Raw genomic sequence first — 27,275 nt, 5'->3', positions numbered from 1 at the left:
ATGAACGGCACTCAGGACTGCTGCCTCTCGCTGCAGAAGTGTCCAGAGAGGTTCAGGCTGCATCCTACTTGATAAGGAAAAAGAGATATTTAAACATTTTTCTTAACCTTCACACCAAAGGCTTTTTCTCCCAAGAGTGAAGTGTAAGGTAACATAAAAACTGTTTTAGAACGTTTGTTTTGCTAGGACGCATTTCCTATGGCTGGACATTCTACTTGGGACTATAAATAAGGTCATGGAGCAGTGTATTCGTTTTGAGATTCTTCCAGAGTGATACCAGATCTCGATGTTTACCTATGTATACACTAAGTAGTCTTTGTCCTATAATACACAAGCTTTATACTGTTGTATGTGTTTCCAGAAAAACACTTTTAATCACTCTCCCTATAGTGGGCTTAGAAATGAATGTGTTACCGCTAAAGATTTAAACCGTTAACTGTAGAAAGGAGGATTATAATAGTATCAAAGGCTTGATCTGTCACCTTGTCTCTCTCCTTATTCGTCATTTTTCCCTTTATATGTTTCTTTTAAATCTTGAGCAAGATTAGTTTAAGGAAATAATTACTCTCTAAGGCTTATAAATTAAGAGAAAGCGAATAAACACCTTTTGATGAAAAATTTATGAAAGACCAAGGAGCATAGGAATCAAATGACATAAATTCTTTTCCCTGCTTTATGGAAAAAGTTATTGAGGACATTTTTTTTCCTTACCTCACCCACAATTTTTTTAATTGCTCAGTGAATTAAACTTTTCATAAAAGCTTCAGATTTCCCTAACAATCCATTTCTCATTCTATGAAATTCTGGAGTCAGAAGAGATCCCGATACATGAAACACCCATAGAAATTATTCTTTATTAATGCCAAAAGTAAAAATGCCAACAATAACATTTGTCAGGTGAATTTCGGACACCAAAATTATCTGTTCCTTTTTTGACAAAGGTAGATTTCCCAAAGTGAGTAAAACGTAACTGTTTAAAAATTATACCTACTTTAAAAAGTGTTAATTCAGTGAACGCTTGAAATATAATCAAAAGCGCCCCATGGTGGGGAGCACAAAACTGTTTTTCCCGGATTCCTTCTCACTGTCTCAGGGTGTAAAAGCACAGTTAGTACAACTGCTATTCCTGTGAACTGCATTTGACATCTCAGCAAAAATTCTCCCCTCAGAATTCATTTTTAACATGGGAATGACTGTAAAGATTTAGCATAGATAATTTTTTGACAAGTAGACCCTGGGCATACTCTGGATATTTCCATGTCACTGCCATAACGTCGTCTTGAAAATGCTTTCATGCCTGAATATTATGATCAGTATCAAGTGTGAAAAGGTCTTTGTAATCGCAGTGAAGTACATGCAGTGGCTAAAACCGCACTTTTAAGGAGAGAGAGTGCTGGGTTCAGATTACGTTCTCCTATTCCTTCACATCAGGGCACCTCAGGAAACGATTTAAACTCACTGGGGGTGTGATTCCCTCAATGGTAACATAGGGACAGTAAAACTGACCTTTCTTGGTAAAATGATTATGAAGGTTAAAGAAAACAATACATTCAAAATGCTTCAGACAAAGCACAGCGCTTTGAACGTCGGGTGTAACTGAAATCCGTGATGAGAGCAAGAGCAGTTCTGGTATCCATGGCACCCATTGTGTGAGGTGGGCATGTGCCATGATTCCGAGCAAGGCGCGAACGCATGAACGGCACTCAGGACTGCTGCCCCTCGCTGCAGAAGTGCCCAGAGAGGTTCGGGCTGCATCCTACTTGTTAAGGAAAAAGAGATATTTAAACATTTTTCTTAACCTTCACACCAAAGGCATTCTCTCCCAAGAAAGAAGTGTAAGGTATCATAAAAACCGTTTTAGAACGTTCATTTTGCTAGGACGCATTTCTATGGCTGGACATTCTAGTTGGGACTATAAATAAGGTCATGGAGCAGTGTATTCGTTTTGAGATTCTTCCAGAGAATTACCAGATCTCGACGATTACCTATGTATGGACTAAGTAGACTTTGTCCTATAATACACAAGCTTTATACTGTTGTATGTGTTTCCAGAAAAACACTTTTAATCACTCTCCCTATAGTGTGCTTAGAAATGAATGTGTTACCGCTAAAGATTTAAACCATTAACTGTAGAAAGGAAGATTATAATGGTATCAAAGGCTAGATCTGTCACCGTGTCTCTCTCCTTATTCATCATTTTATCCTTTATCTGTTTCTTTTAAATCTTAAGCAATATTACTTTAAGGAATAATTACTCTCTAAGCGTTAGAAATGAAGAGAAAACGAATAAACTCCTTTTCATGTAAAATTTACGAATGACAAAGGAGCATAGGAATTAAATGATGTAAATTCTTTTCCCTCCTTTATGGAAAAGGTTATTGAGCCATTTTTCTTTCCTTACCTCACCCACAATTGTTTTGAATGTTCAGTGAAATAGACTTTTCATACTAGCTTCGGATTTCCCCAACAAACCATTTCTCATTCTGTGAAATCCTGGAGTCAGATCTATCCCGATACATGAAACGCCCTTTTAAATTATACTTTTATTAATGCCAAAAGCAATAAAGTCAACAATAATATTTGTCAGGTGAATTTTGGACACCGAAATAGTCTGTTCCTTTTTTGACAAGGGTAGATTCCCCAAGGTGGATAAAACTGAACTGTTTAAAAATTATGCCTTGATGAAAAAAGTGTTAATTCACTGAACACTTGAAATTTAATCAAAACCTACACGTGGTGGTGAGCACAAAACTGTTTTGCCGGATTCCTACGCAGTGTTTTATGGTGTAAAAACGCAGTTAGTACAACTGCTGTTCCTACTGACAGCATTTGACATCTCAGCAAAAATTCTCCCCTCGTATTCATTTTTAAGATGGGAATGACTGAAAAGATTTAGTATAGATAATCTTTTGACAAGCAGACCCAGGATATACTCTGGCTTTTTCCATATCCCTGCCATAGCGTCATCTTGACTATGCTTTCATGCCTGAATATTGTGATCAGTATCAATTGTAAAAATGTCTTTGTAATCGTAGTGAAGTACATGCTGTGGCTAAAACCGCAGGTTTAAGGAGAGAGAGTGCTGGGTGCACATCACACACTTCTGTTCCTTCATGTCAGGGCACCTCAGGGAACGATTTAGCCCCACTGGGCGTGTGATTCCCTCAATGGTAACATTGGGACAGTAAAATCGACCTTCTTTGGTAAAATGATTATGATGGTTAAAGTAAACTGTACATTCAAAATGCCTTGGACAAAGCACGGCGCTTGGAATGTCGGGTGTAACTGTCATCCGTGATGAGAGTAAGAGCAGTTCTGGTATCCATGGCACCCATTGTGTGAGGTGGGCATGTGCCATGATACCGAGCATGGCGGGAACGCATGAACGGCACTCAGGACTGCTGCCTCTCGCTGCAGAAGTGTCCAGAGAGGTTCAGGCTGCATCCTACTTGATAAGGAAAAAGAGATATTTAAACATTTTTCTTAACCTTCACACCAAAGGCTTTTTCTCCCAAGAGTGAAGTGTAAGGTAACATAAAAACTGTTTTAGAACGTTTATTTTGCTAGGACGCATTTCCTATGGCTGGACATTCTACTTGGGACTATAAATAAGGTCATGGAGCAGTGTATTCGTTTTGAGATTCTTCCAGAGAGATACCAGATCTCGATGATTACCTATGTATACACTAAGTAGTCTTTGTCCTATAATACACAAGCTTTATACTGTTGTATGTGTTTCCAGAAAAACACTTTTAATCACTCTCCCTATAGTGGGCTTAGAAACGAATGTGTTACCGCTAAAGATTTAAACCGTTAACTGTAGAAAGGAGGATTATAATAGTATCAAAGGCTTGATCTGTCACCTTGTCTCTCTCCTTATTCGTCATTTTTCCCTTTATATGTTTCTTTTAAATCTTAAGCAAGATTAGTTTAAGGAAATAATTACTCTCTAAGGCTTATAAATTAAGAGAAAGCGAATAAACTCCTTTTGATGAAAAATTTATGAAAGACCAAGGAGCATAGGAATCAAATGACATAAATTCTTTTCCCTGCTTTATGGAAAAAGTTATTGAGGACATTTTTTTGCCTTACCTCACCCACAATTTTTTTAATTGCTCAGCGAATTAAACTTTTCATAAAAGCTTCAGATTTCCCTAACAATCCATTTCTCATTCTATGAAATTCTGGAGTCAGAAGAGATCCCGATACATGAAACACCCATAGAAATTATTCTTTATTAATGCCAAAAGTAAAAATGCCAACAATAACATTTGTCAGGTGAATTTCGGACACCAAAATTATCTGTTCCTTTTTTGACAAAGGTAGATTTCCCAAAGTGAGTAAAACGTAACTGTTTAAAAATTATACCTACTTTAAAAAGTGTTAATTCAGTGAACGCTTGAAATATAATCAAAAGCGCCCCATGGTGGGGAGCACAAAACTGTTTTTCCCGGATTCCTTCTCACTGTCTCAGGGTGTAAAAGCACAGTTAGTACAACTGCTATTCCTATGAACTGCATTTGACATCTCAGCAAAAATTCTCCCCTCAGAATTCATTTTTAAGATGAGAATGACTGTAAAGATTTAGCATAGATAACTTTTTGACAAGTAGACCCTGGGCATACTCTGGATATTTCCATGTCATTGCCATAACGTCGTCTTGAAAATGCTTTCATGCCTGAATATTATGATCAGTATCAAGTGTGAAAAGGTCTTTGTAATCGCAGTGAAGTACATGCAGTGGCTAAAACCGCACTTTTAAGGAGAGAGAGTGCTGGGTTCAGATTACGTTCTCCTATTCCTTCACATCAGGGCACCTCAGGAAACGATTTAAACTCACTGGGGGGTGTGATTCCCTCAATGGTAACATAGGGACAGTAAAACTGACCTTTCTTTGGTAAAATGATTATGAAGGTTAAAGAAAACAATACATTCAAAATGCTTCAGACAAAGCACAGCGCTTTGAACGTCGGGTGTAACTGAAATCCGTGATGAGAGCAAGAGCAGTTCTGGTATCCATGGCACCCATTGTGTGAGGTGGGCATGTGCCATGATTCCGAGCAAGGCGCGAACGCATGAACGGCACTCAGGACTGCTGCCCCTCGCTGCAGAAGTGCCCAGAGAGGTTCGGGCTGCATCCTACTTGTTAAGGAAAAAGAGATATTTAAACATTTTTCTTAACCTTCACACCAAAGGCATTCTCTCCCAAGAAAGAAGTGTAAGGTATCATAAAAACCGTTTTAGAACGTTCATTTTGCTAGGACGCATTTCCTATGGCTGGACATTCTACTTGGGACTATAAATAAGGTCATGGAGCAGTGTATTCGTTTTGAGATTCTTCCAGAGAGTTACCAGATCTCGACGATTACCTATGTATGCACTAAGTAGTCTTTGTCCTATAATACACAAGCTTTATACTGTTGTATGTGTTTCCAGAAAAACACTTTTAATCACTCTCCCTATAGTGGGCTTAGAAATGAATGTGTTACCGCTAAAGATTTAAACCGTTAACTGTAGAAAGGAAGATTATAATGGTATCAAAGGCTAGATCTGTCACCGTGTCTCTCTCCTTATTCATCATTTTATCCTTTATCTGTTTCTTTTAAATCTTAAGCAATATTACTTTAAGGAATAATTACTCTCTAAGCGTTAGAAATGAAGAGAAAACGAATAAACTCCTTTTCATGTAAAATTTACGAATGACAAAGGAGCATAGGAATTAAATGATGTAAATTCTTTTCCCTCCTTTATGGAAAAGGTTATTGAGCCATTTTTCTTTCCTTACCTCACCCACAATTGTTTTGAATGTTCAGTGAAATAGACTTTTCATACTAGCTTCGGATTTCCCCAACAAACCATTTCTCATTCTGTGAAATCCTGGAGTCAGATCTATCCCGATACATGAAACGCCCTTTTAAATTATACTTTTATTAATGCCAAAAGCAATAAAGTCAACAATAATATTTGTCAGGTGAATTTTGGACACCGAAATAGTCTGTTCCTTTTTTGACAAGGGTAGATTCCCCAAGGTGGATAAAACTGAACTGTTTAAAAATTATGCCTTGATGAAAAAAGTGTTAATTCACTGAACACTTGAAATTTAATCAAAACCTACACGTGGTGGTGAGCACAAAACTGTTTTGCCGGATTCCTACGCAGTGTTTTATGGTGTAAAAACGCAGTTAGTACAACTGCTGTTCCTACTGACAGCATTTGACATCTCAGCAAAAATTCTCCCCTCGTATTCATTTTTAAGATGGGAATGACTGAAAAGATTTAGTATAGATAATCTTTTGACAAGCAGACCCAGGATATACTCTGGCTTTTTCCATATCCCTGCCATAGCGTCATCTTGACTATGCTTTCATGCCTGAATATTGTGATCAGTATCAATTGTAAAAATGTCTTTGTAATCGTAGTGAAGTACATGCTGTGGCTAAAACCGCAGGTTTAAGGAGAGAGAGTGCTGGGTGCACATCACACACTTCTGTTCCTTCATGTCAGGGCACCTCAGGGAACGATTTAGCCCCACTGGGCGTGTGATTCCCTCAATGGTAACATTGGGACAGTAAAATCGACCTTCTTTGGTAAAATGATTATGATGGTTAAAGTAAACTATACATTCAAAATGCCTCGGACAAAGCACGGCGCTTGGAATGTCGGGTGTAACTGTCATCCGTGATGAGAGTAAGAGCAGTTCTGGTATCCATGGCACCCATTGTGTGAGGTGGGCATGTGCCATGATTCCGAGCATGGCGGGAACGCATGAACGGCACTCAGGACTGCTGCCTCTCGCTGCAGAAGTGTCCAGAGAGGTTCAGGCTGCATCCTACTTGATAAGGAAAAAGAGATATTTAAACATTTTTCTTAACCTTCACACCAAAGGCTTTTTCTCCCAAGAGTGAAGTGTAAGGTAACATAAAAACTGTTTTAGAACGTTTATTTTGCTAGGACGCATTTCCTATGGCTGGACATTCTACTTGGGACTATAAATAAGGTCATGGAGCAGTGTATTCGTTTTGAGATTCTTCCAGAGAGATACCAGATCTCGATGATTACCTATGTATACACTAAGTAGTCTTTGTCCTATAATACACAAGCTTTATACTGTTGTATGTGTTTCCAGAAAAACACTTTTAATCACTCTCCCTATAGTGGGCTTAGAAACGAATGTGTTACCGCTAAAGATTTAAACCGTTAACTGTAGAAAGGAGGATTATAATAGTATCAAAGGCTTGATCTGTCACCTTGTCTCTCTCCTTATTCGTCATTTTTCCCTTTATATGTTTCTTTTAAATCTTAAGCAAGATTAGTTTAAGGAAATAATTACTCTCTAAGGCTTATAAATTAAGAGAAAGCGAATAAACTCCTTTTGATGAAAAATTTATGAAAGACCAAGGAGCATAGGAATCAAATGACATAAATTCTTTTCCCTGCTTTATGGAAAAAGTTATTGAGGACATTTTTTTGCCTTACCTCACCCACAATTTTTTTAATTGCTCAGTGAATTAAACTTTTCATAAAAGCTTCAGATTTCCCTAACAATCCATTTCTCATTCTATGAAATTCTGGAGTCAGAAGAGATCCCGATACATGAAACACCCATAGAAATTATTCTTTATTAATGCCAAAAGTAAAAATGCCAACAATAACATTTGTCAGGTGAATTTCGGACACCAAAATTATCTGTTCCTTTTTTGACAAAGGTAGATTTCCCAAAGTGAGTAAAACGTAACTGTTTTAAAATTATACCTACTGTAAAAAGTGTTAATTCAGTGAACGCTTGAAATATAATCAAAAGCGCCCCATGGTGGGGAGCACAAAACTGTTTTTCCCGGATTCCTTCTCACTGTCTCAGGGTGTAAAAGCACAGTTAGTACAACTGCTATTCCTATGAACTGCATTTGACATCTCAGCAAAAATTCTCCCCTCAGAATTCATTTTTAAGATGAGAATGACTGTAAAGATTTAGCATAGATAACTTTTTGACAAGTAGACCCTGGGCATACTCTGGATATTTCCATGTCACTGCCATAACGTCGTCTTGAAAATGCTTTCATGCCTGAATATTATGATCAGTATCAAGTGTGAAAAGGTCTTTGTAATCGCAGTGAAGTACATGCAGTGGCTAAAACCGCACTTTTAAGGAGAGAGAGAGTGCTGGGTTGAGATTACGTTCTCCTATTCCTTCACATCAGGGCACCTCAGGAAACGATTTAAACTCACTGGGGGGTGTGATTCCCTCAATGGTAACATAGGGACAGTAAAACTGACCTTTCTTGGTAAAATGATTATGAAGGTTAAAGAAAACAATACATTCAAAATGCTTCAGACAAAGCACAGCGCTTTGAACGTCGGGTGTAACTGAAATCCGTGATGAGAGCAAGAGCAGTTCTGGTATCCATGGCACCCATTGTGTGAGGTGGGCATGTGCCATGATTCCGAGCAAGGCGCGAACGCATGAACGGCACTCAGGACTGCTGCCCCTCGCTGCAGAAGTGCCCAGAGAGGTTCGGGCTGCATCCTACTTGTTAAGGAAAAAGAGATATTTAAACATTTTTCTTAACCTTCACACCAAAGGCATTCTCTCCCAAGAAAGAAGTGTAAGGTATCATAAAAACCGTTTTAGAACGTTCATTTTGCTAGGACGCATTTCCTATGGCTGGACATTCTACTTGGGACTATAAATAAGGTCATGGAGCAGTGTATTCGTTTTGAGATTCTTCCAGAGAGTTACCAGATCTCGACGATTACCTATGTATGCACTAAGTAGTCTTTGTCCTATAATACACAAGCTTTATACTGTTGTATGTGTTTCCAGAAAAACACTTTTAATCACTCTCCCTATAGTGGGCTTAGAAATGAATGTGTTACCGCTAAAGATTTAAACCATTAACTGTAGAAAGGAAGATTATAATGGTATCAAAGGCTAGATCTGTCACCGTGTCTCTCTCCTTATTCATCATTTTATCCTTTATCTGTTTCTTTTAAATCTTAAGCAATATTACTTTAAGGAATAATTACTCTCTAAGCGTTAGAAATGAAGAGAAAACGAATAAACTCCTTTTCATGTAAAATTTACGAATGACAAAGGAGCATAGGAATTAAATGATGTAAATTCTTTTCCCTCCTTTATGGAAAAGGTTATTGAGCCATTTTTCTTTCCTTACCTCACCCACAATTGTTTTGAATGTTCAGTGAAATAGACTTTTCATACTAGCTTCGGATTTCCCCAACAAACCATTTCTCATTCTATGAAATCCTGGAGTCAGATCTATCCCGATACATGAAACGCCCTTTTAAATTATACTTTTATTAATGCCAAAAGCAATAAAGTCAACAATAATATTTGTCAGGTGAATTTTGGACACCGAAATAGTCTGTTCCTTTTTTGACAAGGGTAGATTCCCCAAGGTGGATAAAACTGAACTGTTTAAAAATTATGCCTTGATGAAAAAAGTGTTAATTCACTGAACACTTGAAATTTAATCAAAACCTACACGTGGTGGTGAGCACAAAACTGTTTTGCCGGATTCCTACGCAGTGTTTTATGGTGTAAAAACGCAGTTAGTACAACTGCTGTTCCTACTGACAGCATTTGACATCTCAGCAAAAATTCTCCCCTCGTATTCATTTTTAAGATGGGAATGACTGAAAAGATTTAGTATAGATAATCTTTTTACAAGCAGACCCAGGATATACTCTGGCTTTTTCCATATCCCTGCCATAGCGTCATCTTGACTATGCTTTCATGCCTGAATATTGTGATCAGTATCAATTGTAAAAATGTCTTTGTAATCGTAGTGAAGTACATGCTGTGGCTAAAACCGCAGGTTTAAGGAGAGAGAGTGCTGGGTGCACATCACACACTTCTGTTCCTTCATGTCAGGGCACCTCAGGGAACGATTTAGCCCCACTGGGCGTGTGATTCCCTCAATGGTAACATTGGGACAGTAAAATCGACCTTCTTTGGTAAAATGATTATGATGGTTAAAGTAAACTGTACATTCAAAATGCCTCGGACAAAGCACGGCGCTTGGAATGTCGGGTGTAACTGTCATCCGTGATGAGAGTAAGAGCAGTTCTGGTATCCATGGCACCCATTGTGTGAGGTGGGCATGTGCCATGATACCGAGCATTCCGGGAACGCATGAACGGCACTCAGGACTGCTGCCTCTCGCTGCAGAAGTGTCCAGAGAGGTTCAGGCTGCATCCTACTTGATAAGGAAAAAGAGATATTTAAACATTTTTCTTAACCTTCACACCAAAGGCTTTTTCTCCCAAGAGTGAAGTGTAAGGTAACATAAAAACTGTTTTAGAACGTTTATTTTGCTAGGACGCATTTCCTATGGCTGGACATTCTACTTGGGACTATAAATAAGGTCATGGAGCAGTGTATTCGTTTTGAGATTCTTCCAGAGAGATACCAGATCTCGATGATTACCTATGTATACACTAAGTAGTCTTTGTCCTATAATACACAAGCTTTATACTGTTGTATGTGTTTCCAGAAAAACACTTTTAATCACTCTCCCTATATTGGGCTTAGAAACGAATGTGTTACCGCTAAAGATTTAAACCGTTAACTGTAGAAAGGAGGATTATAATAGTATCAAAGGCTTGATCTGTCACCTTGTCTCTCTCCTTATTCGTCATTTTTCCCTTTATATGTTTCTTTTAAATCTTAAGCAAGATTAGTTTAAGGAAATAATTACTCTCTAAGGCTTATAAATTAAGAGAAAGCGAATAAACTCCTTTTGATGAAAAATTTATGAAAGACCAAGGAGCATAGGAATCAAATGACATAAATTCTTTTCCCTGCTTTATGGAAAAAGTTATTGAGGACATTTTTTTGCCTTACCTCACCCACAATTTTTTTAATTGCTCAGTGAATTAAACTTTTCATAAAAGCTTCAGATTTCCCTAACAATCCATTTCTCATTCTATGAAATTCTGGAGTCAGAAGAGATCCCGATACATGAAACACCCATAGAAATTATTCTTTATTAATGCCAAAAGTAAAAATGCCAACAATAACATTTGTCAGGTGAATTTCGGACACCAAAATTATCTGTTCCTTTTTTGACAAAGGTAGATTTCCCAAAGTGAGTAAAACGTAACTGTTTTAAAATTATACCTACTTTAAAAAGTGTTAATTCAGTGAACGCTTGAAATATAATCAAAAGCGCCCCATGGTGGGGAGCACAAAACTGTTTTTCCCGGATTCCTTCTCACTGTCTCAGGGTGTAAAAGCACAGTTAGTACAACTGCTATTCCTATGAACTGCATTTGACATCTCAGCAAAAATTCTCCCCTCAGAATTCATTTTTAAGATGAGAATGACTGTAAAGATTTAGCATAGATAACTTTTTGACAAGTAGACCCTGGGCATACTCTGGATATTTCCATGTCACTGCCATAACGTCGTCTTGAAAATGCTTTCATGCCTGAATATTATGATCAGTATCAAGTGTGAAAAGGTCTTTGTAATCGCAGTGAAGTACATGCAGTGGCTAAAACCGCACTTTTAAGGAGAGAGAGTGCTGGGTTCAGATTACGTTCTCCTATTCCTTCACATCAGGGCACCTCAGGAAACGATTTAAACTCACTGGGGGGTGTGATTCCCTCAATGGTAACATAGGGACAGTAAAACTGACCTTTCTTGGTAAAATGATTATGAAGGTTAAAGAAAACAATACATTCAAAATGCTTCAGACAAAGCACAGCGCTTTGAACGTCGGGTGTAACTGAAATCCGTGATGAGAGCAAGAGCAGTTCTGGTATCCATGGCACCCATTGTGTGAGGTGGGCATGTGCCATGATTCCGAGCAAGGCGCGAACGCATGAACGGCACTCAGGACTGCTGCCCCTCGCTGCAGAAGTGCCCAGAGAGGTTCGGGCTGCATCCTACTTGTTAAGGAAAAAGAGATATTTAAACATTTTTCTTAACCTTCACACCAAAGGCATTCTCTCCCAAGAAAGAAGTGTAAGGTATCATAAAAACCGTTTTAGAACGTTCATTTTGCTAGGACGCATTTCCTATGGCTGGACATTCTACTTGGGACTATAAATAAGGTCATGGAGCAGTGTATTCGTTTTGAGATTCTTCCAGAGAGTTACCAGATCTCGACGATTACCTATGTATGCACTAAGTAGTCTTTGTCCTATAATACACAAGCTTTATACTGTTGTATGTGTTTCCAGAAAAACACTTTTAATCACTCTCCCTATAGTGGGCTTAGAAATGAATGTGTTACCGCAAAAGATTTAAACCATTAACTGTAGAAAGGAAGATTATAATGGTATCAAAGGCTAGATCTGTCACCGTGTCTCTCTCCTTATTCATCATTTTATCCTTTATCTGTTTCTTTTAAATCTTAAGCAATATTACTTTAAGGAATAATTACTCTCTAAGCGTTAGAAATGAAGAGAAAACGAATAAACTCCTTTTCATGTAAAATTTACGAATGACAAAGGAGCATAGGAATTAAATGATGTAAATTCTTTTCCCTCCTTTATGGAAAAGGTTATTGAGCCATTTTTCTTTCCTTACCTCACCCACAATTGTTTTGAATGTTCAGTGAAATAGACTTTTCATACTAGCTTCGGATTTCCCCAACAAACCATTTCTCATTCTATGAAATCCTGGAGTCAGATCTATCCCGATACATGAAACGCCCTTTTAAATTATACTTTTATTAATGCCAAAAGCAATAAAGTCAACAATAATATTTGTCAGGTGAATTTTGGACACCGAAATAGTCTGTTCCTTTTTTGACAAGGGTAGATTCCCCAAGGTGGATAAAACTGAACTGTTTAAAAATTATGCCTTGATGAAAAAAGTGTTAATTCACTGAACACTTGAAATTTAATCAAAACCTACACGTGGTGGTGAGCACAAAACTGTTTTGCCGGATTCCTACGCAGTGTTTTATGGTGTAAAAACGCAGTTAGTACAACTGCTGTTCCTACTGACAGCATTTGACATCTCAGCAAAAATTCTCCCCTCGTATTCATTTTTAAGATGGGAATGACTGAAAAGATTTAGTATAGATAATCTTTTGACAAGCAGACCCAGGATATACTCTGGCTTTTTCCATATCCCTGCCATAGCGTCATCTTGACTATGCTTTCATGCCTGAATATTGTGATCAGTATCAATTGTAAAAATGTCTTTGTAATCGTAGTGAAGTACATGCTGTGGCTAAAACCGCAGGTTTAAGGAGAGAGAGTGCTGGGTGCACATCACACACTTCTGTTCCTTCATGTCAGGGCACCTCAGGGAACGATTTAGCCCCACTGGGCGTGTGATTCCCTCAATGGTAACATTGGGACAGTAAAATCGACCTTCTTTGGTAAAATGATTATGATGGTTAAAGTAAACTGTACATTCAAAATGCCTCGGACAAAGCACGGCGCTTGGAATGTCGGGTGTAACTGTCATCCGTGATGAGAGTAAGAGCAGTTCTGGTATCCATGGCACCCATTGTGTGAGGTGGGCATGTGCCATGATACCGAGCATTCCGGGAACGCATGAACGGCACTCAGGACTGCTGCCTCTCGCTGCAGAAGTGTCCAGAGAGGTTCAGGCTGCATCCTACTTGATAAGGAAAAAGAGATATTTAAACATTTTTCTTAACCTTCACACCAAAGGCTTTTTCTCCCAAGAGTGAAGTGTAAGGTAACATAAAAACTGTTTTAGAACGTTTATTTTGCTAGGACGCATTTCCTATGGCTGGACATTCTACTTGGGACTATAAATAAGGTCATGGAGCAGTGTATTCGTTTTGAGATTCTTCCAGAGAGATACCAGATCTCGATGATTACCTATGTATACACTAAGTAGTCTTTGTCCTATAATACACAAGCTTTATACTGTTGTATGTGTTTCCAGAAAAACACTTTTAATCACTCTCCCTATATTGGGCTTAGAAACGAATGTGTTACCGCTAAAGATTTAAACCGTTAACTGTAGAAAGGAGGATTATAATAGTATCAAAGGCTTGATCTGTCACCTTGTCTCTCTCCTTATTCGTCATTTTTCCCTTTATATGTTTCTTTTAAATCTTAAGCAAGATTAGTTTAAGGAAATAATTACTCTCTAAGGCTTATAAATTAAGAGAAAGCGAATAAACTCCTTTTGATGAAAAATTTATGAAAGACCAAGGAGCATAGGAATCAAATGACATAAATTCTTTTCCCTGCTTTATGGAAAAAGTTATTGAGGACATTTTTTTGCCTTACCTCACCCACAATTTTTTTAATTGCTCAGTGAATTAAACTTTTCATAAAAGCTTCAGATTTCCCTAACAATCCATTTCTCATTCTATGAAATTCTGGAGTCAGAAGAGATCCCGATACATGAAACACCCATAGAAATTATTCTTTATTAATGCCAAAAGTAAAAATGCCAACAATAACATTTGTCAGGTGAATTTCGGACACCAAAATTATCTGTTCCTTTTTTGACAAAGGTAGATTTCCCAAAGTGAGTAAAACGTAACTGTTTTAAAATTATACCTACTTTAAAAAGTCTTAATTCAGTGAACGCTTGAAATATAATCAAAAGCGCCCCATGGTGGGGAGCACAAAACTGTTTTTCCCGGATTCCTTCTCACTGTCTCAGGGTGTAAAAGCACAGTTAGTACAACTGCTATTCCTATGAACTGCATTTGACATCTCAGCAAAAATTCTCCCCTCAGAATTCATTTTTAAGATGAGAATGACTGTAAAGATTTAGCATAGATAACTTTTTGACAAGTAGACCCTGGGCATACTCTGGATATTTCCATGTCACTGCCATAACGTCGTCTTGAAAATGCTTTCATGCCTGAATATTATGATCAGTATCAAGTGTGAAAAGGTCTTTGTAATCGCAGTGAAGTACATGCAGTGGCTAAAACCGCACTTTTAAGGAGAGAGAGTGCTGGGTTCAGATTACGTTCTCCTATTCCTTCACATCAGGGCACCTCAGGAAACGATTTAAACTCACTGGGGGGTGTGATTCCCTCAATGGTAACATAGGGACAGTAAAACTGACCTTTCTTGGTAAAATGATTATGAAGGTTAAAGAAAACAATACATTCAAAATGCTTCAGACAAAGCACAGCGCTTTGAACGTCGGGTGTAACTGAAATCCGTGATGAGAGCAAGAGCAGTTCTGGTATCCATGGCACCCATTGTGTGAGGTGGGCATGTGCCATGATTCCGAGCAAGGCGCGAACGCATGAACGGCACTCAGGACTGCTGCCCCTCGCTGCAGAAGTGCCCAGAGAGGTTCGGGCTGCATCCTACTTGTTAAGGAAAAAGAGATATTTAAACATTTTTCTTAACCTTCACACCAAAGGCATTCTCTCCCAAGAAAGAAGTGTAAGGTATCATAAAAACCGTTTTAGAACGTTCATTTTGCTAGGACGCATTTCCTATGGCTGGACATTCTACTTGGGACTATAAATAAGGTCATGGAGCAGTGTATTCGTTTTGAGATTCTTCCAGAGAGTTACCAGATCTCGACGATTACCTATGTATGCACTAAGTAGTCTTTGTCCTATAATACACAAGCTTTATACTGTTGTATGTGTTTCCAGAAAAACACTTTTAATCACTCTCCCTATAGTGTGCTTAGAAATGAATGTGTTACCGCTAAAGATTTAAACCATTAACTGTAGAAAGGAAGATTATAATGGTATCAAAGGCTAGATCTGTCACCGTGTCTCTCTCCTTATTCATCATTTTATCCTTTATCTGTTTCTTTTAAATCTTAAGCAATATTACTTTAAGGAATAATTACTCTCTAAGCGTTAGAAATGAAGAGAAAACGAATAAACTCCTTTTCATGTAAAATTTACGAATGACAAAGGAGCATAGGAATTAAATGATGTAAATTCTTTTCCCTCCTTTATGGAAAAGGTTATTGAGCCATTTTTCTTTCCTTACCTCACCCACAATTGTTTTGAATGTTCAGTGAAATAGACTTTTCATACTAGCTTCGGATTTCCCCAACAAACCATTTCTCATTCTATGAAATCCTGGAGTCAGATCTATCCCGATACATGAAACGCCCTTTTAAATTATACTTTAATTAATGCCAAAAGCAATAAAGTCAACAATAATATTTGTCAGGTGAATTTTGGACACCGAAATAGTCTGTTCCTTTTTTGACAAGGGTAGATTCCCCAAGGTGGATAAAACTGAACTGTTTAAAAATTATGCCTTGCTGAAAAAAGTGTTAATTCACTGAACACTTGAAATTTAATCAAAACCTACACGTGGTGGTGAGCACAAAACTGTTTTGCCGGATTCCTACGCAGTGTTTTATGGTGTAAAAACGCAGTTAGTACAACTGCTGTTCCTACTGACAGCATTTGACATCTCAGCAAAAATTCTCCCCTCGTATTCATTTTTAAGATGGGAATGACTGAAAAGATTTAGTATAGATAATCTTTTGACAAGCAGACCCAGGATATACTCTGGCTTTTTCCATATCCCTGCCATAGCGTCATCTTGACTATGCTTTCATGCCTGAATATTGTGATCAGTATCAATTGTAAAAATGTCTTTGTAATCGTAGTGAAGTACATGCTGTGGCTAAAACCGCAGGTTTAAGGAGAGAGAGTGCTGGGTGCACATCACACACTTCTGTTCCTTCATGTCAGGGCACCTCAGGGAACGATTTAGCCCCACTGGGCGTGTGATTCCCTCAATGGTAACATTGGGACAGTAAAATCGACCTTCTTTGGTAAAATGATTATGATGGTTAAAGTAAACTATACATTCAAAATGCCTCGGACAAAGCACGGCGCTTGGAATGTCGGGTGTAACTGTCATCCGTGATGAGAGTAAGAGCAGTTCTGGTATCCATGGCACCCATTGTGTGAGGTGGGCATGTGCCATGATACCGAGCATGGCGGGAACGCATGAACGGCACTCAGGACTGCTGCCTCTCGCTGCAGAAGTGTCCAGAGAGGTTCAGGCTGCATCCTACTTGATAAGGAAAAAGAGATATTTAAACATTTTTCTTAACCTTCACACCAAAGGCTTTTTCTCCCAAGAGTGAAGTGTAAGGTAACATAAAAACTGTTTTAGAACGTTTATTTTGCTAGGACGCATTTCCTATGGCTGGACATTCTACTTGGGACTATAAATAAGGTCATGGAGCAGTGTATTCGTTTTGAGATTCTTCCAGAGAGATACCAGATCTCGATGATTACCTATGTATACACTAAGTAGTCTTTGTCCTATAATACACAAGCTTTATACTGTTGTATGTGTTTCCAGAAAAACACTTTTAATCACTCTCCCTATAGTGGGCTTAGAAACGAATGTGTTACCGCTAAAGATTTAAACCGTTAACTGTAGAAAGGAGGATTATAATAGTATCAAAGGCTTGATCTGTCACCTTGTCTCTCTCCTTATTCGTCATTTTTCCCTTTATATGTTTCTTTTAAATCTTAAGCAAGATTAGTTTAAGGAAATAATTACTCTCTAAGGCTTATAAATTAAGAGAAAGCGAATAAACTCCTTTTGATGAAAAATTTATGAAAGACCAAGGAGCATAGGAATCAAATGACATAAATTCTTTTCCCTGCTTTATGGAAAAAGTTATTGAGGACATTTTTTTGCCTTACCTCACCCACAATTTTTTTAATTGCTCAGTGAATTAAACTTTTCATAAAAGCTTCAGATTTCCCTAACAATCCATTTCTCATTCTATGAAATTCTGGAGTCAGAAGAGATCCCGATACATGAAACACCCATAGAAATTATTCTTTATTAATGCCAAAAGTAAAAATGCCAACAATAACATTTGTCAGGTGAATTTCGGACACCAAAATTATCTGTTCCTTTTTTGACAAAGGTAGATTTCCCAAAGTGAGTAAAACGTAACTGTTTTAAAATTATACCTACTGTAAAAAGTGTTAATTCAGTGAACGCTTGAAATATAATCAAAAGCGCCCCATGGTGGGGAGCACAAAACTGTTTTTCCCGGATTCCTTCTCACTGTCTCAGGGTGTAAAAGCACAGTTAGTACAACTGCTATTCCTATGAACTGCATTTGACATCTCAGCAAAAATTCTCCCCTCAGAATTCATTTTTAAGATGAGAATGACTGTAAAGATTTAGCATAGATAACTTTTTGACAAGTAGACCCTGGGCATACTCTGGATATTTCCATGTCACTGCCATAACGTCGTCTTGAAAATGCTTTCATGCCTGAATATTATGATCAGTATCAAGTGTGAAAAGGTCTTTGTAATCGCAGTGAAGTACATGCAGTGGCTAAAACCGCACTTTTAAGGAGAGAGAGTGCTGGGTTCAGATTACGTTCTCCTATTCCTTCACATCAGGGCACCTCAGGAAACGATTTAAACTCACTGGGGGGTGTGATTCCCTCAATGGTAACATAGGGACAGTAAAACTGACCTTTCTTGGTAAAATGATTATGAAGGTTAAAGAAAACAATACATTCAAAATGCTTCAGACAAAGCACAGCGCTTTGAACGTCGGGTGTAACTGAAATCCGTGATGAGAGCAAGAGCAGTTCTGGTATCCATGGCACCCATTGTGTGAGGTGGGCATGTGCCATGATTCCGAGCAAGGCGCGAACGCATGAACGGCACTCAGGACTGCTGCCCCTCGCTGCAGAAGTGCCCAGAGAGGTTCGGGCTGCATCCTACTTGTTAAGGAAAAAGAGATATTTAAACATTTTTCTTAACCTTCACACCAAAGGCATTCTCTCCCAAGAAAGAAGTGTAAGGTATCATAAAAACCGTTTTAGAACGTTCATTTTGCTAGGACGCATTTCCTATGGCTGGACATTCTACTTGGGACTATAAATAAGGTCATGGAGCAGTGTATTCGTTTTGAGATTCTTCCAGAGAGTTACCAGATCTCGACGATTACCTATGTATGCACTAAGTAGTCTTTGTCCTATAATACACAAGCTTTATACTGTTGTATGTGTTTCCAGAAAAACACTTTTAATCACTCTCCCTATAGTGTGCTTAGAAATGAATGTGTTACCGCTAAAGATTTAAACCATTAACTGTAGAAAGGAAGATTATAATGGTATCAAAGGCTAGATCTGTCACCGTGTCTCTCTCCTTATTCATCATTTTATCCTTTATCTGTTTCTTTTAAATCTTAAGCAATATTACTTTAAGGAATAATTACTCTCTAAGCGTTAGAAATGAAGAGAAAACGAATAAACTCCTTTTCATGTAAAATTTACGAATGACAAAGGAGCATAGGAATTAAATGATGTAAATTCTTTTCCCTCCTTTATGGAAAAGGTTATTGAGCCATTTTTCTTTCCTTACCTCACCCACAATTGTTTTGAATGTTCAGTGAAATAGACTTTTCATACTAGCTTCGGATTTCCCCAACAAACCATTTCTCATTCTATGAAATCCTGGAGTCAGATCTATCCCGATACATGAAACGCCCTTTTAAATTATACTTTTATTAATGCCAAAAGCAATAAAGTCAACAATAATATTTGTCAGGTGAATTTTGGACACCGAAATAGTCTGTTCCTTTTTTGACAAGGGTAGATTCCCCAAGGTGGATAAAACTGAACTGTTTAAAAATTATGCCTTGCTGAAAAAAGTGTTAATTCACTGAACACTTGAAATTTAATCAAAACCTACACGTGGTGGTGAGCACAAAACTGTTTTGCCGGATTCCTACGCAGTGTTTTATGGTGTAAAAACGCAGTTAGTACAACTGCTGTTCCTACTGACAGCATTTGACATCTCAGCAAAAATTCTCCCCTCGTATTCATTTTTAAGATGGGAATGACTGAAAAGATTTAGTATAGATAATCTTTTGACAAGCAGACCCAGGATATACTCTGGCTTTTTCCATATCCCTGCCATAGCGTCATCTTGACTATGCTTTCATGCCTGAATATTGTGATCAGTATCAATTGTAAAAATGTCTTTGTAATCGTAGTGAAGTACATGCTGTGGCTAAAACCGCAGGTTTAAGGAGAGAGAGTGCTGGGTGCACATCACACACTTCGGTTCCTTCATGTCAGGGCACCTCAGGGAACGATTTAGCCCCACTGGGCGTGTGATTCCCTCAATGGTAACATTGGGACAGTAAAATCGACCTTCTTTGGTAAAATGATTATGATGGTTAAAGTAAACTATACATTCAAAATGCCTCGGACAAAGCACGGCGCTTGGAATGTCGGGTGTAACTGTCATCCGTGATGAGAGTAAGAGCAGTTCTGGTATCCATGGCACCCATTGTGTGAGGTGGGCATGTGCCATGATACCGAGCATGGCGGGAACGCATGAACGGCACTCAGGACTGCTGCCTCTCGCTGCAGAAGTGTCCAGAGAGGTTCAGGCTGCATCCTACTTGATAAGGAAAAAGAGATATTTAAACATTTTTCTTAACCTTCACACCAAAGGCTTTTTCTCCCAAGAGTGAAGTGTAAGGTAACATAAAAACTGTTTTAGAACGTTTATTTTGCTAGGACGCATTTCCTATGGCTGGACATTCTACTTGGGACTATAAATAAGGTCATGGAGCAGTGTATTCGTTTTGAGATTCTTCCAGAGAGATACCAGATCTCGATGATTACCTATGTATACACTAAGTAGTCTTTGTCCTATAATACACAAGCTTTATACTGTTGTATGTGTTTCCAGAAAAACACTTTTAATCACTCTCCCTATAGTGGGCTTAGAAACGAATGTGTTACCGCTAAAGATTTAAACCGTTAACTGTAGAAAGGAGGATTATAATAGTATCAAAGGCTTGATCTGTCACCTTGTCTCTCTCCTTATTCGTCATTTTTCCCTTTATATGTTTCTTTTAAATCTTAAGCAAGATTAGTTTAAGGAAATAATTACTCTCTAAGGCTTATAAATTAAGAGAAAGCGAATAAACTCCTTTTGATGAAAAATTTATGAAAGACCAAGGAGCATAGGAATCAAATGACATAAATTCTTTTCCCTGCTTTATGGAAAAAGTTATTGAGGACATTTTTTTGCCTTACCTCACCCACAATTTTTTTAATTGCTCAGTGAATTAAACTTTTCATAAAAGCTTCAGATTTCCCTAACAATCCATTTCTCATTCTATGAAATTCTGGAGTCAGAAGAGATCCCGATACATGAAACACCCATAGAAATTATTCTTTATTAATGCCAAAAGTAAAAATGCCAACAATAACATTTGTCAGGTGAATTTCGGACACCAAAATTATCTGTTCCTTTTTTGACAAAGGTAGATTTCCCAAAGTGAGTAAAACGTAACTGTTTTAAAATTATACCTACTTTAAAAAGTGTTAATTCAGTGAACGCTTGAAATATAATCAAAAGCGCCCCATGGTGGGGAGCACAAAACTGTTTTTCCCGGATTCCTTCTCACTGTCTCAGGGTGTAAAAGCACAGTTAGTACAACTGCTATTCCTATGAACTGCATTTGACATCTCAGCAAAAATTCTCCCCTCAGAATTCATTTTTAAGATGAGAATGACTGTAAAGATTTAGCATAGATAACTTTTTGACAAGTAGACCCTGGGCATACTCTGGATATTTCCATGTCACTGCCATAACGTCGTCTTGAAAATGCTTTCATGCCTGAATATTATGATCAGTATCAAGTGTGAAAAGGTCTTTGTAATCGCAGTGAAGTACATGCAGTGGCTAAAACCGCACTTTTAAGGAGAGAGAGTGCTGGGTTCAGATTACGTTCTCCTATTCCTTCACATCAGGGCACCTCAGGAAACGATTTAAACTCACTGGGGGGTGTGATTCCCTCAATGGTAACATAGGGACAGTAAAACTGACCTTTCTTGGTAAAATGATTATGAAGGTTAAAGAAAACAATACATTCAAAATGCTTCAGACAAAGCACAGCGCTTTGAACGTCGGGTGTAACTGAAATCCGTGATGAGAGCAAGAGCAGTTCTGGTATCCATGGCACCCATTGTGTGAGGTGGGCATGTGCCATGATTCCGAGCAAGGCGCGAACGCATGAACGGCACTCAGGACTGCTGCCCCTCGCTGCAGAAGTGCCCAGAGAGGTTCGGGCTGCATCCTACTTGTTAAGGAAAAAGAGATATTTAAACATTTTTCTTAACCTTCACACCAAAGGCATTCTCTCCCAAGAAAGAAGTGTAAGGTATCATAAAAACCGTTTTAGAACGTTCATTTTGCTAGGACGCATTTCCTATGGCTGGACATTCTACTTGGGACTATAAATAAGGTCATGGAGCAGTGTATTCGTTTTGAGATTCTTCCAGAGAGTTACCAGATCTCGACGATTACCTATGTATGCACTAAGTAGTCTTTGTCCTATAATACACAAGCTTTATACTGTTGTATGTGTTTCCAGAAAAACACTTTTAATCACTCTCCCTATAGTGTGCTTAGAAATGAATGTGTTACCGCTAAAGATTTAAACCATTAACTGTAGAAAGGAAGATTATAATGGTATCAAAGGCTAGATCTGTCACCGTGTCTCTCTCCTTATTCATCATTTTATCCTTTATCTGTTTCTTTTAAATCTTAAGCAATATTACTTTAAGGAATAATTACTCTCTAAGCGTTAGAAATGAAGAGAAAACGAATAAACTCCTTTTCATGTAAAATTTACGAATGACAAAGGAGCATAGGAATTAAATGATGTAAATTCTTTTCCCTCCTTTATGGAAAAGGTTATTGAGCCATTTTTCTTTCCTTACCTCACCCACAATTGTTTTGAATGTTCAGTGAAATAGACTTTTCATACTAGCTTCGGATTTCCCCAACAAACCATTTCTCATTCTATGAAATCCTGGAGTCAGATCTATGCCGATACATGAAACGCCCTTTTAAATTATACTTTTATTAATGCCAAAAGCAATAAAGTCAACAATAATATTTGTCAGGTGAATTTTGGACACCGAAATAGTCTGTTCCTTTTTTGACAAGGGTAGATTCCCCAAGGTGGATAAAACTGAACTGTTTAAAAATTATGCCTTGATGAAAAAAGTGTTAATTCACTGAACACTTGAAATTTAATCAAAACCTACACGTGGTGGTGAGCACAAAACTGTTTTGCCGGATTCCTACGCAGTGTTTTATGGTGTAAAAACGCAGTTAGTACAACTGCTGTTCCTACTGACAGCATTTGACATCTCAGCAAAAATTCTCCCCTCGTATTCATTTTTAAGATGGGAATGACTGAAAAGATTTAGTATAGATAATCTTTTGACAAGCAGACCCAGGATATACTCTGGCTTTTTCCATATCCCTGCCATAGCGTCATCTTGACTATGCTTTCATGCCTGAATATTGTGATCAGTATCAATTGTAAAAATGTCTTTGTAATCGTAGTGAAGTACATGCTGTGGCTAAAACCGCAGATTTAAGGAGAGAGAGTGCTGGGTGCACATCACACACTTCTGTTCCTTCATGTCAGGGCACCTCAGGGAACGATTTAGCCCCACTGGGCGTGTGATTCCCTCAATGGTAACATTGGGACAGTAAAATCGACCTTCTTTGGTAAAATGATTATGATGGTTAAAGTAAACTATACATTCAAAATGCCTCGGACAAAGCACGGCGCTTGGAATGTCGGGTGTAACTGTCATCCGTGATGAGAGTAAGAGCAGTTCTGGTATCCATGGCACCCATTGTGTGAGGTGGGCATGTGCCATGATACCGAGCATGGCGGGAACGCATGAACGGCACTCAGGACTGCTGCCTCTCGCTGCAGAAGTGTCCAGAGAGGTTCAGGCTGCATCCTACTTGATAAGGAAAAAGAGATATTTAAACATTTTTCTTAACCTTCACACCAAAGGCTTTTTCTCCCAAGAGTGAAGTGTAAGGTAACATAAAAACTGTTTTAGAACGTTTATTTTGCTAGGACGCATTTCCTATGGCTGGACATTCTACTTGGGACTATAAATAAGGTCATGGAGCAGTGTATTCGTTTTGAGATTCTTCCAGAGAGATACCAGATCTCGATGATTACCTATGTATACACTAAGTAGTCTTTGTCCTATAATACACAAGCTTTATACTGTTGTATGTGTTTCCAGAAAAACACTTTTAATCACTCTCCCTATAGTGGGCTTAGAAACGAATGTGTTACCGCTAAAGATTTAAACCGTTAACTGTAGAAAGGAGGATTATAATAGTATCAAAGGCTAGATCTGTCACCGTGTCTCTCTCCTTATTCGTCATTTTATCCTTTATCTGTTTCTTTTAAATCTTAAGCAATATTACTTTAAGGAATAATTACTCTCTAAGCGTTAGAAATGAAGAGAAAACGAATAAACTCCTTTTCATGTAAAATTTACAAATGACAAAGGAGCATAGGAATCAAATGACATAAATTCTTTTCCCTGCTTTATGGAAAAAGTTATTGAGGACATTTTTTTGCCTTACCTCACCCACAATTTTTTTAATTGCTCAGTGAATTAAACTTTTCATAAAAGCTTCAGATTTCCCTAATAATCCATTTCTCATTCTATGAAATTCTGGAGTCAGAAGAGATCCCGATACATGAAACACCCATAGAAATTATTCTTTATTAATGCCAAAAGTAAAAATGCCAACAATAACATTTGTCAGGTGAATTTCGGACACCAAAATTATCTGTTCCTTTTTTGACAAAGGTAGATTTCCCAAAGTGAGTAAAACGTAACTGTTTAAAAATTATACCTACTTTAAAAAGTGTTAATTCAGTGAACGCTTGAAATATAATCAAAAGCGCCCCATGGTGGGGAGCACAAAACTGTTTTTCCCGGATTCCTTCTCACTGTCTCAGGGTGTAAAAGCACAGTTAGTACATCTGCTATTCCTATGAACTGCATTTGACATCTCAGCAAAAATTCTCCCCTCAGAATTCATTTTTAAGATGGGAATGACTGTAAAGATTTAGCATAGATAATTTTTTGACAAGTAGACCCTGGGCATACTCTGGATATTTCCATGTCACTGCCATAACGTCGTCTTGAAAATGCTTTCATGCCTGAATATTATGATCAGTATCAAGTGTGAAAAGGTCTTTGTAATCGCAGTGAAGTACATGCAGTGGCTAAAACCGCGCTTTTAAGGAGAGAGAGAGTGCTGGGTTCAGATTACGTTCTCCTATTCCTTCACATCAGGGCACCTCAGGAAACGATTTAAACTCACTGGGGGGTGTGATTCCCTCAATGGTAACATAGGGACAGTAAAACTGACCTTTCTTGGTAAAATGATTATGAAGGTTAAAGAAAACAATACATTCAAAATGCTTCAGACAAAGCACAGCGCTTTGAACGTCGGGTGTAACTGAAATCCGTGATGAGAGCAAGAGCAGTTCTGGTATCCATGGCACCCATTGTGTGAGGTGGGCATGTGCCATGATTCCGAGCAAGGCGCGAACGCATGAACGGCACTCAGGACTGCTGCCCCTCGCTGCAGAAGTGCCCAGAGAGGTTCGGGCTGCATCCTACTTGTTAAGGAAAAAGAGATATTTAAACATTTTTCTTAACCTTCACACCAAAGGCATTCTCTCCCAAGAAAGAAGTGTAAGGTATCATAAAAACCGTTTTAGAACGTTCATTTTGCTAGGACGCATTTCCTATGGCTGGACATTCTACTTGGGACTATAAATAAGGTCATGGAGCAGTGTATTCGTTCTGAGATTCTTCGAGAGAGTTACCAGATCTCGACGATTACCTATGTATGCACTAAGTAGTCTTTGTCCTATAATACACAAGCTTTATACTGTTGTATGTGTTTCCAGAAAAACACTTTTAATCACTCTCCCTATAGTGTGCTTAGAAATGAATGTGTTACCGCTAAAGATTTAAACCATTAACTGTAGAAAGGAAGATTATAATGGTATCAAAGGCTAGATCTGTCACCGTGTCTCTCTCCTTATTCATCATTTTATCCTTTATCTGTTTCTTTTAAATCTTAAGCAATATTACTTTAAGGAATAATTACTCTCTAAGCGTTAGAAATGAAGAGAAAACGAATAAACTTCTTTTCATGTAAAATTTACAAATGACAAAGGAGCATAGGAATTAAATGATGTAAATTCTTTTCCCTCCTTTATGGAAAAGGTTATTGAGCCATTTTTCTTTCCTTACCTCACCCACAATTGTTTTGAATGTTCAGTGAAATAGACTTTTCATACTAGCTTCGGGTTTCCCCAACAAACCATTTCTCATTCTATGAAATCCTGGAGTCAGATCTATGCCGATACATAAAACGCCCTTTTAAATTATACTTTTATTAATGCCAAAAGCAATAAAGTCAACAATAATATTTGTCAGGTGAATTTTGGACACCGAAATAGTCTGTTCCTTTTTTGACAAGGGTAGATTCCCCAAGGTGGATAAAACTGAACTGTTTAAAAATTATGCCTTGATGAAAAAAGTGTTAATTCACTGAACACTTGAAATTTAATCAAAACCTACACGTGGTGGTGAGCACAAAACTGTTTTGCCGGATTCCTACGCAGTGTTTTATGGTGTAAAAACGCAGTTAGTACAACTGCTGTTCCTACTGACAGCATTTGACATCTCAGCAAAAATTCTCCCCTCGTATTCATTTTTAAGATGGGAATGACTGAAAAGATTTAGTATAGATAATCTTTTGACAAGCAGACCCATTATATACTCTGGCTTTTTCCATATCCCTGCCATAGCGTCATCTTGACTATGCTTTCATGCCTGAATATTGTGATCAGTATCAATTGTAAAAATGTCTTTGTAATCGTAGTGAAGTACATGCTGTGGCTAAAACCGCAGATTTAAGGAGAGAGAGTGCTGGGTGCACATCACACACTTCTGTTCCTTCATGTCAGGGCACCTCAGGGAACGATTTAGCCCCACTGGGCGTGTGATTCCCTCAATGGTAACATTGGGACAGTAAAATCGACCTTCTTTGGTAAAATGATTATGATGGTTAAAGTAAACTATACATTCAAAATGCCTCGGACAAAGCACGGCGCTTGGAATGTCGGGTGTAACTGTCATCCGTGATGAGAGTAAGAGCAGTTCTGGTATCCATGGCACCCATTGTGTGAGGTGGGCATGTGCCATGATACCGAGCATGGCGGGAACGCATGAACGGCACTCAGGACTGCTGCCTCTCGCTGCAGAAGTGTCCAGAGAGGTTCAGGCTGCATCCTACTTGATAAGGAAAAAGAGATATTTAAACATTTTTCTTAACCTTCACACCAAAGGCTTTTTCTCCCAAGAGTGAAGTGTAAGGTAACATAAAAACTGTTTTAGAACGTTTATTTTGCTAGGACGCATTTCCTATGGCTGGACA

This window comes from Manis pentadactyla, chromosome 17 (genome assembly GCF_030020395.1).
Source record: "Manis pentadactyla isolate mManPen7 chromosome 17, mManPen7.hap1, whole genome shotgun sequence".
In the NCBI taxonomy this organism is placed as follows: Eukaryota; Metazoa; Chordata; class Mammalia; order Pholidota; family Manidae; genus Manis; species Manis pentadactyla.
The sequence above is the reverse complement of the archived record's forward strand: the minus strand, read 5'-3'. Positions refer to the sequence as shown.